The sequence below is a fragment of the Callithrix jacchus genome, chromosome 6, assembly GCF_049354715.1.
Source record: "Callithrix jacchus isolate 240 chromosome 6, calJac240_pri, whole genome shotgun sequence".
NCBI classification, from domain to species: domain Eukaryota; kingdom Metazoa; phylum Chordata; class Mammalia; order Primates; family Cebidae; genus Callithrix; species Callithrix jacchus.
In genome coordinates this window covers 20,280,689-20,298,162 of record NC_133507.1, presented here as the reverse complement: position 1 = coordinate 20,298,162, position 17,474 = coordinate 20,280,689, and the positions used below count along the sequence as shown (strand labels likewise).

Sequence of the window (17,474 nt, the reverse complement as noted above, 5' to 3'; positions counted from 1 at the left end):
CCATATCAAAAAAAAAAAAAAAAAGAATAAAAAGAAAATGCCAGCTTTTCTAACTTTGTCATGAAGTAGCTGTACAATTTAACATCTAGAAATGTATGGCAAAAAAAAAAAAATAGCCAGAAACATTCTTCATGAGTCCCAGCTTACTTATGAGATTCAGCATTGTGGTTCAAAGGCCAGTCTGTCCTCATATCAGGCATAAACAGGCAGGAACGGGGGGGATGAGGAAACAAGCAGATGACCTGGGTGTGAAATTCAATTCTGCTGCTCAATGGTCCTGTGACTATGCACGCATCTTTCCAAGCCTCAATTTTCTCATCTGCAAAATGGGATAACTATAGTACTTAACTCATACAGTTGTGTATAAAGTGCTTAGAATAGTGCCTCATCTGCACAGGTTAATACCATTTAAGCCTTGACCTGAGTGTTGCTTTTTTTTCCTCCTAGTTCCAATTCTGGACAGTAGGAGGCAATATTGTCTAAAGCCAAGGTCTCATTCTCTATCCCAATTCTGATCAGAGTCCCTCTGTCGACTCCTTTACCCGGTGGACTGTCATTATGCCTAGAAACTCAGGTTTTACAAGGTGTGCGGCCACCATTTCTTGTGTCCTACTCTGTGCCAGAAAATGTGCTAAGTGCCAGAAAATGTGCTAAGTGCATCACATCTCTTATCCCTAATTCTCACAAGAGCAAAAAAAAGAAAGAAAAAGTATCTGTATCTTCATCTGAGAGATAATCAAACTGTGTCTCAGAGTGGGTTAGTAATGTGATCAAGGTCACAGCACTAGGACCAGCTCATTGGTCCCAAAGCCAGCTCTTCCAATGTCCTCATGCTTCCCAAATTCTATCCCAAGGGACTGTTACATTAGGTCACCTAGGGAGCTTTAAAAATACAGATTCCCAGAGCATCATACAGAAGTGCTGGTTTAAGCTCAGAAATCCAAATTTGCACACAGATCTCTCCAAGTGGCTCTGAGGCCCCACCTTGCAGAATAGCCCCTCAGGGCCCCCCACCCCACCCCAACTCTCCCAGCTGCTGGACCCTCTGCATCGAGGCTGCCAGAGACTCATGCACCAGGTGAAACCACCTGCCAACAGTACAGATGCCATCAACATTTACACACCTCCCTGTCACACCCAAAATCCACTGACCTAGCATGCTCAGCAGATGTCGCCTGACAAAGGACTGGGCACACTAGTCCTCACCATGGCAGCTGGACTCCTCCCTCTGCCCACAGCCCATCCCTGGGCCCTCTGCCCCACACCTGCTGCCTGGCCCTCCTGATCTTCAGCCCTAGAGAGACTCTAACATTGAGACCCATCTGACTCAGACAACACAATGCTTTTCCTTCTGAGAGGATAGAAACCAGTGGTTCTCAAACATTGCAGGGTGAAGCACCGCTCATAACATGGGCAGCTCAACAGAAATGCCAATGCCAGGACCTCTCTCTGAAAGACCCTGAATCTGCAGGGTGGAGTCAGGGCCTCGCAATCTGCATTTTCCACAAACGACACAGGGAATCCAGGACTGCACTTTGAGAAACAGTGCCAAAGAAGCTGGCAAGAAATGTTTACTAAGAAACGATTTGTATTCTACTGTTTCAGATTTTTCACCATCTCCAGTAAATGAATTTCTATTAGACCATGTTGGCCTGAACCACGTCAGATTCTAAATCTGTTTTTATTACATCTATTTAGGGACCACCGGAGGAATATAAGTCACATGTAAACAGCATGAGAGTTTGCAGAGCGTTATAAAAAACCGGAGAGAGAATGCCAACTGACTGAGACCTGGTGTGTTATTTCCATCCTGGGGGCCCTATAACAACGTCATGAACCAGAAATGATAGACTTGGAATTCCAGAAGCACTTGTGGGACTCACCACTGAAGGCAAAGGTTCTGGGAGCTGCATTGCAGAAAGAAGAGGATCTTCATCAAACCTAACTCCACTCACCTGATTCAGTTGAAAGAACTGCTATGAATGTCAAGTGCAGCAGAATAAAGGGGAATCACTGCTCAGTGACTTGTTTTATTTCTATTTCATTTAAGAAATACAACTATTAATGATTTTCAGTGGTACTGGCTGAATTGTGTCCCTATAGTGGGAAGGTATGTTGAAGTTCTGACTGCCGGTACCTCAAAATGTGATCTTATTTGGAAAGAGAGTCTCTGCAGAGGTAATCAGGTTGAGATCATTCAGATGGGTCCTAATCCAATATGACTGGGGTCTTTAGAAAAGGACACAGAGACAGACACGCTCAAAAGGAAGACAATGTGAAAACTCAAGAAGAATGTCATCTATAAGCCCAATGCCTCCCAATCTGCAGCAGATTCTCTCTCACAGCTCTCAGAAGGAATCGAATGTGCTGACACCCTGATTCTGAACATCTAAGCTCCAAAGCTAAGATACAAATACATTTCAGTGGTTCAAGCCATCCAACCGGTAGTATTTTTTATGGCAGACCCAGGAAACTATACGTTCAACAAGCCTAATGTTTATCAACTAAACAGCTATGATCAAACATCCACCAATGCAATTAAACTGAGTACCAAGGTGAGCATTTTATAAGCACTACCTCATGTATTCTCACAGCCAACAGTAAAACAAGATCATTCTCTCCACTTCACAGATTAAGAAACTGAGGACTAAGAAGATTGAAGAATGCGCCCAAATTAACACAGAGAATCAATTTCAGGGCTTGGATTTGAAATCCATGTTCAAACAGAATGTTAGGGATGATACAGAGTGAAAGAAACTAAGATGCCAAGAAGATGGGACAAGGTCACATGCTGAGTTGCTGGCAGAGCTCACATTGACATTGGGCTTCCAACTCCTTGGTTAGGGTTTGCTCACTCATCCTCCACAAGCATGCCCTGGGATCTTGGTGCTGAAGGCATTACAGGAATTATGACCTAACTTGAACCCATTCTCAGAATTTCTACCCGTCATGAGAGAGTTAGATTAAAACAACACAAACCATTGTGCTGTAATAAAAATTACAATCTTAATTACTAATAATAGTATCTTTCATTTACTGAATACTTGCCTTGAGGCTTTATGCCACCTATTGTGCTAAGTTTACCATGTGCTTTATATCTTTTAGCCTGCACAAGAACTTTATGAGAAAGTTCTGCACAGAAAATAAGACTGAGGCTGAAGAACTCTGATAGATGGCAAAAGGTTACAGATATTTTCTCCAAGGGGTTCCAGAAGAGGGAGGGGTCCTAAGGGCTGGAATCTGCTGAAATAGTATCCTAGGGGTAGTGGGGATGTCCAAGGTCAGGAAAGGGCTCAGAGAAACAAATAATGGAGAGGAAGGCGTGGTAGGCTGGAGGACAGGGCTACGCAGAGGCATGGAGGCAGGATGGCTTTGTTTGTCTTGGCAGCAGTGAAGAGGCCAGGTGGCCTACAGCTGTTGATCCAAGAGTGGGAGGTTATGGGAGACAATGATGGGGAGGGAAGCAGAAGTCAGTCTGAATACCCTGCTCAGGATTTGAAATTTTCTTTGAGCAAAGAGAGCCAGTGAAGGTTGTTAAACTGTACACAGCAGTGCAGTGTAGCAGAGAGGGTTTTGGAAATATCCTCTTGGTAGGGAAGTGCTCCTGGTTTTTAATAAAAAATCTAACGACAACAAAACCAGGTAGAATCTTCATGTATGCATGTGTGTGTGTGCGTGCGTACATGCATGCATTGTGTGTGTGTGTGTGTGTGTGTGTGTGTACGTGCTTGGTAATAGTCCAGAGGTGAGGTGAGGCCTGGACAAGGGTGATGGCCATGGGGCTGGAAGGACAGACACAAGGGAATAGCCACAGGAGAACAAGTGGTGCATTTCCTATCAGGAGAGAAGGAAAGGCCAAGAGTCACTAGAAAAAGGATGACCCTAACGAGCCAAATTCTGGACTGCAAATGTTGCCAGCATCCTATCATTCCTGTGTAATTAGGACAAAAAAAAAAAACTTTTTTCAGGCTGATCCACCTTTTTAGTGTGATGGTGGGATGTACAGCAGAGACTGGTCTCAGAGGGTCCAGGTTCACATCCCAACTCTGCCACATCTACTGCCTGCATGTAAGCTATTAACTGCTCTGTGCCCCAGTCTCTGCATTTGTAAAATGGTTATAATAATACTGCCTACATTGGAGGGTCACTGTGAGAATTCAGTTGAGATCATCCATGAGAGTGCTCAGCATGGTGCCTGGCACAGATATGATCAGTGTAAATCTGATCTAATAGCTATCATTGTTGTTCTCTCATGATTATTGTCTGGGCACAGGAGCTCACACTTGTAATCCCAGTATTTTAGGAGGCTGAGGTGAGAGGATCGCTTGATTCCAGGAGTTTGAGACCAGCCTGAGCAACATGGTGAAACCCTGTCTCTATAAAAAATTAGCCAGGTATGGTTGCGCACACCTGTAATCCCAGCTCCTCAGGAGGCAAAGTAAGGAAGATCACTTGCTCTCAGGAGACAGAGGGTGCAGTGAGCCAGATCATGCCACTGCACTCTAGAATGGGTGAAAGAGAAAAAATAAAATAATAAAAATGAGAAATAAAATAAAAATTATGATTATTATCTAAGTATTGACAATTAAAATGTAGCCAAGTTCTACGCTTGAGCTCAGCCTTATGCCCAGCCTTATCATGAGATTAGGGGCTTGTCAGGGGTGGGCTAGGAAACCAAGTACAGAGAAAAACAAACTAATACTGAGCTACTCATGAAAACAACTGCCTCCCATGCTGCTAACCTCCTAAGCACCCTCCTTTAACTTCTACATTCTATTAGCCTTGCATCTATGCTATATGAGTCAAAATCACTACTCAGCAAACACTCTGTTATTACTAAATATCACAGAGAACAAAGTTAAAAATAACATTATAATCAAGTGATGTAATGCTTCCCAAGATCTGCTCGGTAGAGCATTAGGCCTTTAATATTCTCTCTCAGTGAAAAATAGAATTCCAAGAGTAAGTCAGTTCGGGAAACACCACCTCTTCTATTCACTATTCTCTTCTGGAAATTCACAGTGCAAATGGCTATCTTAAAGGCCATGAGGTGACCCGATAAAAGCCTGCTTAACATCGCAGTTAAGACACCACTACAATCCACTAGAATAGTTCTAATCAACAGACAGATCATAGCAAGTGTTGGCTAGGATGTGATGAACTGGAGCCCTCAGAAACTGTCGGTGGGAGCATATAATAGCCTTTGGAAAATAGTTTGGCAGTTTCTTAAAACGTCAAACATACATTTACCAAATAACCCACCAGTTCCATTCTACGAGTCTACCCAAGATAAATAAAAATATATGCTCACACAAAGACTTGGACACAAATGTTAACAGCAACATTATTTATAATTGCCCCAAACTGGGAATGCCCCATCCACCAGCTGCTGAATGGATAAACCAAGTGCAGTGCAATGGAGTATTGATCAGAAATAAAAAGAGACAAATTACTGATACAAACTACAATCTGGGTGAATGTTACATCAAATGAAAGACACTAAACACAGAAGACCACATGCTGTATGATTCCATTTATATGAAATATCCAGAATAGACAAATCCGCAGACAGAAAGTAGATTGGTGGTTGCCCAGAGCTGTGGGTGACAGTGGAGAATGGCTGTAAATGAACTTCAGGGAATTTGGGGGCGTGGGGAGGGTGTTGATGGGAATGTTCTAAAAACGGATTATAGTGATGATTGCACAACTCTATGAATTTACTAAAAATCATCAAATTGAACACACAATGAGTGAATGTTATGGAATATAAAATATACCTAAATAAAGTTGCTGTCCCCACCCCAACCCCCCAAAAACTCTATTTAACCTTTTAAAATCAGTGTTTCCCACTATCATGGGCTTCTTTTTCCTTGGAATCCTCATTAACATCCATGGAATATAGGCTGTTCTAAATAAAGGCCTGGTTTTTCACTAGAGTCTAAGCTCCATTCATCTTGGGATTTTGTCATGTCTCGAGAATCCATTTGGCAAGCATCCTGGAGTCTATTTGCATGAGGGACCAAGAGCTTCCGATTGGAAGAGAGAATTACAGAGCACATCCTGGTCATAGCCCAGTGGATTACTGCTGAAAGGAAGGCTAATTCTGAACTCTTCAGCAGGTCCCGTCCAATCTTGATGGTGTATTAAGAGCCCAGAATGTGGCCAGGTGCCAGGGCTCATGCCTATACTCCCAGAACTTTGGGAGGCCAAGTTGGGTGGATCATCTGAGACCAGAAGTTTGAGATGAGCCTGGGTAATATGGAGAAACCCCTTCCTTATGAAAACTACAAAAATTAGCTGGGTATGATGGTGCACACCTGTAGTGCCAGCTACTAGGGAGGCTGAGAGGGTAGGATGGCTTGAGTGGCTGAAGCGGGCAGACGGAGGTTGCAGTGGTCTGTAAGCATGCCACTGCACTCCAACCTGGATAACTGGGCAACAGAGAAAGACCTTGTCTCAAAAAAAAAAAAAGAGAGAAAGTCCAGAATGTAGCAACTTTGGTGTGAGCAATAACAGAAGACAGTCCCCTCAGCCAAGATACCAGTATCTTTAGGACCCACCTCTGGAGAGCTGAGCACATCTGGGGGTCCCTTTCGCAGGAATCAGTAGCACCTGTGACTTCAGTTGCAGTCAGCTTTGACAAGAGATTCACCCCAATGAGTCAGGGCAGAAGAAGAAAATGGCAAATATACCCATGCTTAGAAGAACTGGATACCCTTTCATACTTCTGGAATTATCTGGCAGGAATTTGGTGGACACTGAGGCACAGGGATAAGGCCCAAGAAAAAGTTATTTGAGAACCTTATTGTAATTTTATTTTATATAAAGAAAGAGAAAAGTCAACAAACTCAGATAGGCACTAATGAGATGTTCATATGTGTCAGCTTTGTGGAAAGGGACGAATGAGGTTCCAGACACATTCCCCCCAAAATCTGGAACCTTGACATTTGAGTAAACACGAGAAGCAGAAGGAGCTCTCTGACCTTTCCCTTGCCCTTCTCCCCTGAAGCAGATAGTAAAAATGTGTTCTGACTTCCTCTAAAGTAGGTCATAAAATCTTCATTCCAGAGGTGTCCACCCTATACCCAAAGGAAAAGAAGCTCCTTATCTCTGAAGACACAGGGACACAGATGAAACTGAGCAGACAGGCCTTAGTAAATTCTCCTGGCTTGTTCTCATGAGACCATGCCCTTTTGTCCTCCAGTCATACTGCCGCACGACTATCCAGAACAATAAACAGTTCTCCTGGTTTTCGGGGGCGTCTTCATTTCTGTAGGCTCCCATGGTCACATAAAACTTACATTAAATAAATATATGTACCTTTCTCTTGTTAATCTGTCTTTTGTTATAGGAGTCTCAGCCATGATCGCGGCAATGATAGAACAAATACCTCTTACTTTAGCTCCCATCCTAATTGAGATGGTCATAGCAATAGTGAGTACTAAGTGAGGGCACGGGACTTTGTACAAAATAGTCTACTGTGTTAGAGAAAGTCTACTGGACTACTGGAGAAAGAACCTGAATCGTGGCCTCATCCCTGCCATAAAGTCATTGAGGGAGCCTGAATGAAGCCACTCACCTTCTGGAGTTCTCAGCTCCTCACCTCTCAAGCAAGGGACTGTTCTGGATGATTTCTAAGACTCTGTCTAGCCATCTGATTCAATATTTTCTCATATATCTGTGAAAATGCTTTGAAGTATATCTAAGGAGTATGTAATAACATTATTATTATGTTAAAATATGACAGGATAATGTCTCTTTCGAGTTAACAGCAACATTTACAAACTTATTGGCCATTTGTTTTGGCAATTTGGTGGCTGTTTATTCTTAAACATTTAAAATTACTCCAAGAGGTCCCATGGCATTGCACGCGGATCTCTATTACCATATTATACTGGAATTACTGGTGTCTGTTATGTGTCTCTCTCTGCCAGGAGGTTGTGGGCAGGTCCAAGATAGATAAAGCACTGAATTTTATTTATCTTTGAGTCGCCAAAACCAAACACAGGGTCCTGAACATAGAAGATTCTCAAAAAATGTTTGCTCAATGAACACAGTCAATTCAGGGCCAGGCGCAGTGGCTTACACCTGGAATCCCAGCACTTTGGGAAGCCGAGGCAGGCGGGTCATTTGAGGTCAGGAGTTCAAGGCCAGCCTGGCCAACATGGCGAAACCCTGACTCTGCTTAAAATATAAAAATAGCCAAGTGCGGTAGCACATGCCTCTAATCCCAGCTACTCAAGATGCTGAGGCAGGACAATCACTTGAACCCGGGAAGCGGAAGTTGCAGTGAGCTGAGATCATGTCACTGCACTCCAGCCTGAGCAACAGAGCAAGACATTGTCTCAAAAAAAAAAAAAAGAAAGAAGTTATTCAGTGCCTTACTGAAGTAAAAATGGCTCATGAGACACAGTGCCTTTGCCTTGAGTAAATAGATGAACTGGTTTCATGCTATGCTTTACTTTTGTTGAAAGAATACCAGTTTAATTGTTGGGTGCAGTGTCTCATGCCCGTAATCCCAGCACTTTGGGAGGCCAAGGAGGGCAGATCACCTGAGGTTAGGAGTTCAAGACCAGCCTGACCAACATGGAGAAACCCCATCTCTACTAAAAACACAAAATTAGCTGGGCGAGGTGGTGTATGCTTGTAATCCCAGCTACTTGGGAGACTGAGCCAGGAGAATCACTTGAACCTGGGAGGCGGAGGTGGAGGTGAGCCGAGATTGTGCCATTGCACTCCAGCCTGGACAAGAGTGAAACTCTGTCTCCAAAAAAAAAGAAAAAATTACAAGTTAAAGTAAAAGTTTAGTTCTTTGGACACACAGAGTCATTTACTCTGTGACTTTCCTGTAGTCCTTCTTTTTATATCCACAAATTCCCAGCTAAGTTTGCTAGGGGTGCAGTATTTCTACCAACTACTTGAGTTACTTGTTATCAACTTTCTGACCATAAAATATGTTTTGACCACCTGGGATGCTTCCTGAAATACCCTGCTTGATGTTTCTGGGGTAGATTACATCAACCCATGGGCTGAAAATACCAGGGCTTCTTTGGCTGGTCTGGGAGACAGTGTTCTTTGAGGCTTCCAACAATTGCTGCGCTTGTCCCACTTACAACAGTGTCGCTTCGTGAGTAGTACATTAAAAATACTTCTTTCTTATAAGCTGAGTCATCCGTCTACTTCCTATTTTGTTGAAACAGAAAGCTAGTTTTCAAGGTCAGAGAAACAATTGATTATTAAATAAGAACCACACCAGCCAGGAGCGGAGGCTCACGCCCGTAATCCCAACACTTTGGAGGGCCGAGGCAGGTGGATCACAAGGTCAGGAGTCCAAGACCATCCTGGCCAACATGGTGAAATCCCATCTCTACTAAAAATACAAAAATTAACTGGGTGTGGTGACACGTGCCTGTAGTCCCAGCTACTCGGGAGGCTGAGGCAAGAGAATGGCTTAAACCCGGGAGGCGAAGGTTGTGGTAAGCTGAGATTGTGCCGCTGCACTCCACCCTGGATGACAAAACGAGGCTCTGTCTCAAAAGAATCTTTTTAAAAATGCAATTTTTTTTGCTGGAGAAAAAAAACAAGTACTTTGAAGTGAAGTAATACCAAATACTTCAAAGTAACATCAGAGTTAGTTTAGGTTGAATTTTCAAAATGGTTCTTAGTTTTAAACACAAAAGCAGAACAATAATTCATAGAGAAGTATGCTCATCAAAGTATTATTTATTACATCAATCCTTGAAAACAAGCTGTATGTCACATAAGGGCTAGGTAAATAACTATGATGATATTTATACAGCTAAATATTATGGGAATATAACAAGTATGTTTTTAAAGGACTTTTTAAGAAAAAAAGAGAAAATAATGACACTCTAATACCAAGGGCAAATGCTAGGTAAATCATGTATTTATCATTATATTAATAGTATCCATAATGTTATATGAGTATTTATACTATGCAAATATATCTGGCAGGATGATCTGTTAAGATGTTAATGTTCTCCTGTTACTCCCTGAAAAGTGTGTTTTCTCCCTCTCTGTTCCTCTGTGTTCCAAAGCCAAGTCGGTGTTTGTTTTCTAGTGCGGTCCTCAAACCACCTGCAGGAGAGATTCACCTGGTGCTAGTTAAATGCAGACACCTGGCCCCCATTCCAAAACTGCCAAGACAGAAAGAGGACAGAAATCCGCACGATATCCAAGCTCCCAAGGTAATTTTTATGCTCACTCAAAGTCAAGAACCTCTGGCCTAAGCTCCTTACCCCAGGAAACAGTTTCAAGTGCAAGGCCAAAGAAGACCTCACCCAAGCCTTCAGAGTGTTCGTTGGGTCCTTTCAGGACCTAAGCTGGTAGGGAACGGGGTGAGGGGGCTGCGGCTTGGACTTGTGGAGGTACCCCACCACAGGGAGAAGGACTCCTGGAAGGAAGAATGTGAGCTCCCCGAGAGGAGATGGAAACTGACCCTCCTGCAGACATTTAAAATTACTCTCAGAGGTCCCATGGCATTGCACATGGATCTCTATTCTCATATTATACCGGTATAATTGGTGTTTCTTTGTTTATGTGCCTCTCTCTGCCAGGAGATTGTGGGCAGGTCCAAGATAGATAAAGCACTGAATTTTACTTATCTTTGAGTCGCCAGAGTCAAACACAGAGTCTTGAACATAGAAGATTTTTAAAAATGTTTGCTTAATGAACACAGTCAATAGTTATTCATGGCCAGGCACGGTGGCTCACACCTGGAATCCCAGCACTTTGGGAGGCCAAGGCAGATGTGGGATAGCTGTGGGAGGCCGTTTACCCTGCGGCCCTGGGATCAGCAGCAAGGGTCCCAGCCTGCAGTGACTAGCAAACAGCATCAAGAATCACTGTGCAGCGTTTCCTGTAGTTCATCCAAAACAGAACTGCCCGGCAGAAGGCTTGCTCCTGAAGCCAGCATTAAGGAGCAGAAAGAACAAGGAGAACCACTGTGGCTACAGTGATGGACTAAGGAGCCAAGTACACCCCCGCAACTGTTTGGGGACCACTTAAATAGTGGTCCAGTAGAATGAGGAAGGATGACCCAACAAAGACCAACTAGGGGCAGCTTGCTAATCCTACTTTGATTTGATTTCACTAAGAAAACAATTGTTAATGGTATTTCTTGCCATACAGTAGCTTTGCTAAAGTGAATTCTTGCCCATTGCATTTCCTTACAGATACCAGCTCTGCCACTCACAAGCTCTATGAATCAAAGCAGGTTGCCGAACCTTCAAGCTTCAGTTTCTTCATATGTGAAATGAGGAGAGTAAGATTCCTATTCATTGGGTTGTTATGAGAATCAAATGAGTTAATATTTTCAAAACATGTGGCACAGTGCTTATCACCAAGAAAGAGCTCAGTAAAAATAGCTATCATTATATAAGCACACACACAGACATGGCTTTCTACATATTCCTTAATTCCTGCAGAGATGCACAGCACACCCTAAAGGACAAGAAGACCCTTAACCTCTCACCCCACAAGCAGCAAATCTGAGGCCTTCTTGGGTGAGACTGTCTGGTTATTGTTTTTTTGAGACAGAGTTCTGCTCTTGTTACCCAGGCTGGAGTGCTATGGCACAATCTCGGCTCACCGCAACCTCTGCCTCCTGGGTTCAGGCAATTCTCCTGCCTCAGCCTCCAGAGTAGCTGGGATTACAGGCACGCACCACCATGCCCAGCTAATTTTTTGTACTTTTTTTTAATAGAGACAGGGTTTCACCATGTTGACCAGGATGGTCTCGATCTCTTGACCTCATGATCCACCCGCCTCGGCCTCCCAAAGTGCTGGGATTACAGGCTTTTAAAGGGAACTGTATCTGGCCACCGTCAATAATGTAACACTGTATTATTTTCACTGTCTTTTTTTATAGTAACCCTATATTTACAGGAGTGACACAGTATCTTTATGAAATAAATGCAGTCAGTTAGTAAACATGAATTGAATTTTTAAAATTAAGTAATTACATAAGAGGAGTACAGAAGGTGGTATATGATCTTTGCCAGGGACATGGTAAGAATTTTTGAGGATTACAGATAAATTATGGAAATTTGGCAAAAAACACCCAGACAGGAAATGCTGCCTTTGAGGTGGAAGGTAGCACTTTCTGAACTGCGTACTTTAAATTTATCATCTCATTTCGAGTTCATAACACTAGGAGATACATGGCTTTACTTTTATATTCCATAGATAAGATAGCGAAGGCTCAGAGAGGTTAAGTCACTTGCCAAGGTCCTACAGCTAGTAAATTCAAAAATCAGAATTCAAACTCGCCTCCTATACCAAACTGCCTCCACTGCACCCTTACTGCATCTCCCACCTCCAGATAGGCATCTTGTTGGAAAGAAACACCAGTTTGAGGAAAAGTTAAATGTGCACATGAGTCTATTGGTCCTATTGAGAGGGCCAACTTAGAGCAGCCCCACCCTTGGGATCCTGACTTCCTCTATTCTCTCCCATTCATTCATTCATTCATTCATTCTGATAGAGTCTCACTCCATCAACCAGGCTGGAGGGAAGTGGCGAAATCTTGGCTCACTGCAACCTCCACCTTCCAGGTTCAAGTGATTCTCTTACCTCAGCCTTCCAAGTAGCTGGGATTACAGGTATGAGCCACCATGCTAGGCTAATTTTTGGCCAGGCTGGTCTCAAACTCCTGGCCTCAAGTGATCCACCTGCCTTGGCCTCCCTTAGTGATGGGATTTCAGGCAAGAGCCACCATGCCTAGCCTCTCTTTTTAAAACCAGTTTCTGTTTTTAATATTTATCTGTTATTTTTTTCTTTGAGATGGAGTTTTGCTCTTATTGCCCAGGATGGAGTGCAATGGCACGACCTCAGCTCGCCGCAATCTCTGCCTTCTGCATTCAAGTGATTCTCCTGCCTCAGCCTCCCAAGTAGCTGGGATTACATGCATGCACCACCACACCAGGCTAATTTTGTATTTTTAGTAGAGACAGGGTTTCTCCATGTTGGTCAGGCTGGCGTCGAACTCCTGACATAAGGTGATCCACCTACCTCAGCCTCCCAAAATGCTGGGATTACAGGATTAAGCCACCACGCCTGGATTTTTTTTTTTATATAGAGACAGAATCTCACCATGTTGCCCAGGCTGGTCTCAAACTCCTAGGCTCAAGCAATTCTCCTACCTCGACCTCCCAAAGTGCTGAGATTACAGGCATGAGCCACCATGCCCAGCCAGCTTCCTTTATTCTCTACCAGAACATCCCTCTACAATTCCACTTCACCTTACCATTAAATACACTCAACAAAGAGCATTTACTGGAAGCAACAATGGAACACATCCCTGTATGATGACACAGGAACACGTGTGCCCTAAGTAAATGCTAAGACTGGCAGGATTAAACAGTGAATCCTAGCAAATGTGAGTCATGTCAACTTATCTAATGATGGGACCCACATGGGGCCAGTGAATCCAGCAGGAGCACAGAGGGACTTTGGTAGGAAGACAGCAGACATGTGTCAGAAGGAAGGCAGGGTCAGGCTGAAGAGGATCTTCAGTGATGACATAATATCTACTAATTGATGCCTAAAAACTTGAAAAGTGAAACAAACACAGAGAGATTGGGGTTAAGCCCAAGGAAGAAAAAGAGCAAGTTTTCTGGAAGGCTTTTGTTCTTACTGTTGCTCTTCATGAGAAGCAATATTTCTTCAGAAAGAAAAGTAAGAGCTGCTGAAATGGAAGCCTCTACTGCTACACACATCTACCTGGAGGCTCACAGCACACAACACGGGTTTATCTAAGAGAGCCTCTATAAACAGGCCATATTCCTGATGTACTTCCATCTCCAAAGAAGAAGTGTTATAACCTGGTGGGCATTCCAGATGTATTTTTCCCATAATAGAGTTCATTCAAAAATAATTCTTCTGGTTGAAAGTCTAGTTTATAAATACTAAACAGCTGGGTGCTGTGGCACATGCCTATAATCCCTGCACTTTGGAAGGCTAATATGGGAGGATCACTTGAGACCAGGAGTTTGAGACCAGCCTGGGCAACATAGTGAGACTGCCAATAGGAAAGAAAGAAGAAAAGAAAGGGAGGGAGGGAGGGAGAAAGAAGAAGAAGAAGAAAGAGAGAGAGAGAGAAAGAAAGGAGGGAGAGAAAGAAGGAAAAACTAAAAAAGAGAAAGAGAAAAAAAGAAAGAAGAAAAAAAGGGGAAAAAAAAGAAAGGAAAGGAAAGGAATAGTTTAAGCTACTAAGCTAATAGCAGAATTGAGTGTGAACCTGAAGACTGCCATAGCTATCACCATATGAAACATCAAAGAGAAGGCCACACACCATGATCCCCTTCTCATGAGGCTGACTGACTCTGCCTGCTGACAATTCTGGCTCTTAAACTCTGAGACTACGCCAAGGAAGGAAGTTCTGGGAATGAGCCCTTCACTCCGTTCCACTGGCCCTGCCTTAGCGCAGCTCTCACCTCAGCTCCCTGACAACATCAGCCCCCTCCTCACGGCCTAAAATCTCTTAATGGCTTCAAGATCTTCAAACTACGGTTGTTGATTTGGCCATCCAGGACCCTTGCTGAAGGACATGCAGCCTGCCTTTCTAACTTCATTTTCTCCTTTTCTGGTCATCCCCCTCCAGGGGGTGGTCCTACTTCACTGTCTTCATCACAGTCATGGATCGATTCCGCCAGCACTTCTGGGCCCTTTACTGCCTGGAGGGCCTGTGCCAGGTGCTGGGAACACCCAGGAGAAGAAAACAAGCTCCCACCCTCATGTCCCGTACAGTCCAGTGAACGGATATTTTAATAAGCCTAAGAACAATAGAGTTTCTATAAAGAGAGGGCCCTCTCTTTACACATAAGATATCCTCTAGCTTCTGGTTCATTTGAACCTTTGGAGGTATATCAAGAACAGTCCAAACTCAAAGCTGGCATGAAACTGAGATTTATTGCTCCCATAGGGAACACTGGCTGGAAATTTGATCTCTTCCTAAAAGACTCAAGAAATTCGTGCATATAGATATAGGAGTTACCGAGGTTAAGGGAGCCTGGGTGATGGGCAAGCTGGAAGACATGGTATCAAGGAGGATCCAGGACCACTCCCCAGCCCACCCCAGATGCAAGTCTGAGAGCAGCAGGCAGGCTAGAAAAACCACCTCTTTACGTCTCAATTTGCCTTTGCTCTGACTAGCCTTTCTTGAAACTACCCTGCCCTTTGCTGCCAAGGGCAGCAAATAACCCAGCCATGGAAATTTCCTGTCCTCTGGGATTGCCTGCTGTCTGTACTCTCCGCGGCGTGGACCTAACTACTTACCACCTCCTGCTTGGTTCGGGTCCCCTAGTCTCTGCTGACCAGTTACAGCTCCCCCTCATTACTATCAGCTACCCAGTTATGGCTCCACCCCATATACTATCAGTCTGCAGCTCCCCCGGCCTATGGAAACCTCCCCATCATGTCTCACTGGGGAAATCATCAATACTGGGCTCACAGATTACCTTGCATTCCCATACAGTTCCCTGAAATAATGATTTTTGTTTAAACTCACCTCAGTGTGTTCCAATTCCTGCCTTCATCTCCTAATTATCCTGCCATGACTCAGCCCCAGGGTGTCACTGGCCCAGTGGTTCTCTCCTGCCAGGACACTCACAGATCCCTGCTCTATAGTCAGCCCCCACTTTCTCCCCATCCTCTTCCCTAATTCAGCCTTGGCAAACTATAAACTTTGTAATTAGAAAAGTGTAACATGTTGCCAGGAATGCAAACATACTTAGTGCTAAGACCTAGTGTTTTGTGCAGTGCTGGGCTCAGCTCCAAATCCTAGAGTAATAGAGAAAGGTTGAGAAAGGAAAAAAACCTTTCATGAGCTTGTAGTTAATGTCAGGAATGTCTCACTCACGATCTCATTTAATCCTCCTGAAGACCTGAGAATTTGGGTTTAGGTAACAGGAGCTCAGAGAGGCCAAGAGATTTGCCCAAGGTCATAACCCTGAAGAAACGCAGAGACAGAATAAAACCCAGGTCTATACCTGGCTGTCTCTGCAGTCATATCTGGGCTTCCCCATGTTATTACAGAATATCACATAAGATCTCAGTCTGGCACCTGACAGGCTCAGCTAATAATAGTGTGAAGAAATTCCTCAACATGTCTTCTCAACTGTTTGGCTTTCCTATTATAATGACTCCTACATTTTTGGCAAGGAAAGATTTCAAATAATGTCGACTTTCAAAAACTATGCTTAAGCCATTAAAACCAGTACTGCCAGTCAGGTGCGGTGGCTCATGTCTGTAATCCTAGCACTTTGGGAGGACAAGGCAAGCGGATTACCTGAGGTCAGGAGTTCAAGATCAGCCTGGCCAACATGGGAAACCCCCGTCTCTACTAAAAATACAAAAATTAGCCAGGTGTGGTGGCACACACCTCTAAGCCTAGCTACTTGGAAGGCTGAAGCAGGAGAATCCCTTGAACCTGGGAGGCAGAGATTGCAGTGAGCTGAGATCACGCCATTACACTCCAGCCCGGGCAACAGAGCAAGACTCTGTCTCAAAAGAAGAAAAAAACAGTACTGCTACAGTCACTCATTGCAACTGATGGCTAGACTTGAGGACAGAGTCTACCTCTGACTCCTCTGTCGCCGATGTAGCAGGAAGCAGGAGCTGGCACTGATAGGCACATAATAAATAGATTATTACAAATGAAAAAGAAAAAGATTGCATTCCTGCACAACTGAAGCCAAGTGTAGTGGAAACCCAGACAGTCCATTGTGGCACCATTTAAACTGTCCGTGGATGCCAAAGTGAACTCCAACACTGCCATGTTTTGGAGTCCTGAATGGAGCAGAAGAAGGAAATGGATGTGAGTGAGCCACCCAGCTGGGTGACAGGGAGATCATTCTTTTCAAAAGATGCATCTTCATTGCCCTCCTATTCCTAAATTGCCTTCTTACGTAGAGGGTTGTCATATACAAGGAGGGGAAAAGATGAATTTTTTAGAAGACCTGGCAGGAATATTTTTGTAGGCTCCTCAACAGCTACTAAACTCATCCTAGAAACAGATGGCACATCACGGTAACATGCTGCATGAAGGACAATTCCTGCATCAGGCATCATCCAGGGTCTACCCCCAGAGCTGCCTGCTGCTGTCATCTGGAGTCTTGAAGCCAAATACCTGATGTTTTCTGTATTCCAGAAGTAAGAAACTGTCATTAACAGAATGATCTTTAGAAACTTTCACCTCTAAAATCAACTAACATCATGTAGTTTTATTTTCAAGGGTGGGGGGGAAACACTTTTCTCTTCATCATAAAACACAGCAATGATTCCCCCTCGAGATATAAGAAAAAAGAGGTTATTTGCAAGCTGTTGTGCATATAAATAGAAGTCTAGATACATGAGTTTTTGCAAAAGGCAGAGGGCTTAGGTATCTGCAGGGGAATTTGAAACCAGCTGCTCAGACACCACTAGGTTTCCACTACATCGGGAAAGCTCCAGCT

The 17,474-nt window shown here is 43.8% G+C and overlaps 1 protein-coding gene across 9 annotated transcripts in view; it reads right to left on the bottom strand.

The window, feature by feature from the left end:
• SV2B (synaptic vesicle glycoprotein 2B) overlaps positions 1 to 17,474 on the bottom strand; it is a 192,342-nt gene that overhangs the window by 68,398 nt on the left and 106,470 nt on the right. The window lies entirely within an intron of this gene.